Source organism: Triticum dicoccoides, chromosome 1B (genome assembly GCF_002162155.2).
Source record: "Triticum dicoccoides isolate Atlit2015 ecotype Zavitan chromosome 1B, WEW_v2.0, whole genome shotgun sequence".
In the NCBI taxonomy this organism is placed as follows: Eukaryota; Viridiplantae; Streptophyta; class Magnoliopsida; order Poales; family Poaceae; genus Triticum; species Triticum dicoccoides.
Window position 1 is genome coordinate 86,942,080 of NC_041381.1, and position 1,612 is coordinate 86,943,691.

The following is a 1,612-nucleotide window of genomic DNA, read 5'->3' on the forward strand; positions in this document are numbered from 1 at the left end:
CAAATGCTCACTATTCATCCAGAGGCAGCATCGATCGGCTTCAGTTAGCAGCAGTAGTGAAGGAATCGCTCGATCAGGTTTAGTTAACAGCCATCGATCGATCGCTCGGGTTCAGTAACGCGCCTGCGGTGCAATCACTCGGGTTCAGTTAGCCTACGCCTCGCTCGGGTTCAGTTAGAGCCCAACGCTTCGCACCCACGCGCGTGCGTGTACAAGAGAAACGCACAAACCTCTGTGCATCACTCGGCCCCGACCACCCACCGTAATCGGGAACACCCTGATATTTTCCTCGCCCTCGCTTCTACAATGGTTTTTTCCGTCATGGACGGCCCAAAGAATGTCATGCAGCTGCATATCCATCCCGCCTAGGACGAAAAGCCCATTTTCTATCATCATATTTTGTCATAGAAGTAGGAGCCCACCACATTTATGATGATACCGGGTTTTGTCACAATTATCGTCATAGAAGTGTCATAAGCATGACAGAAAAAAATGTTCAACCCAAAATGTCACGGATGTGTCTTTTTTCTGTAGTGTTAATAGGTGTGCCTGAGATATAGTGCTTAATTATTTGTCCATTGACCACCTTCAGGTTAGTACCTTCGGCATTATTTATCTTGATATCTCCAGAGCAATAAACTTCTTCGATAATATATGGTCCTTCCTGATCGGAAAGAAGTTTTCCTGCAAATAATCTAAAACAACAGTTGTACAAAAGGACCTCCAACTTTCAATTCCCGCTTTTGGTTTCTTTTGTCATGCCATCTTTTAACTTATTCTTTGAATAGTTTGGCATTTTCATAAGCTTGGGTTCTCCATTCATCTAGTGAGCTAATATCAAATAACCTCTTTTCACTAGCAAGTTTGAAGTCATAGTTGATTTATTTAACTGCCGAATATGCTTTATTTTCTAACTAAGAGGCAAATCACAAGCTTTCCTATAAACCATTTTGTACGGAGACATACCCATAGGATTTTTATAAGTTGTTCTGTAGGCCCAAAATGCATCATCTAATTTCTTAGGCCAATTCTTTCAGGACCTATTGACAGTTTTTTGTAATAGTAGTTTTATTTCTATATTGCTAAGTTCTACTTGACCACTAGATTGAGGATGATTGGGTGATGCAATTCTATGGTTAACATCATATTTAGCAAGCATTTTACAGAAAGCACCATGAATAAAGTGTTAACCAACATCAGTCTTTAAATATCTAGGTACTCCAAACCTTGGGAAAGTAACTTTGTTAAGCATTTTAATGGAAGTGTTTTGATCAGCACTACTAGTTGGAATAGCTTCTACCCACTTAGTAACATAACCAACATCAACCAAAATATGAGTATACCCATTAGAGGAAGGAAAAGGTCCCATATAATCAAAATCCCAAACATCAAATGGTTCAACAACAAGTGAATAATTCATAGGCATTTCCTGACGCCTACCGATATTACCAATTGTTTGACATTCATCTCAAGATAAGACAAACTTACGGGCATCCGTGAAAAGAGTAGGCCAATAAAAACCAGATTGCAACACCTTATGAGCAGTTCTATCTCCTGCATGATGTCCTCCATAGGCTTCGGAGTGACATTTTCGTATGATTTGTTCCTGTTC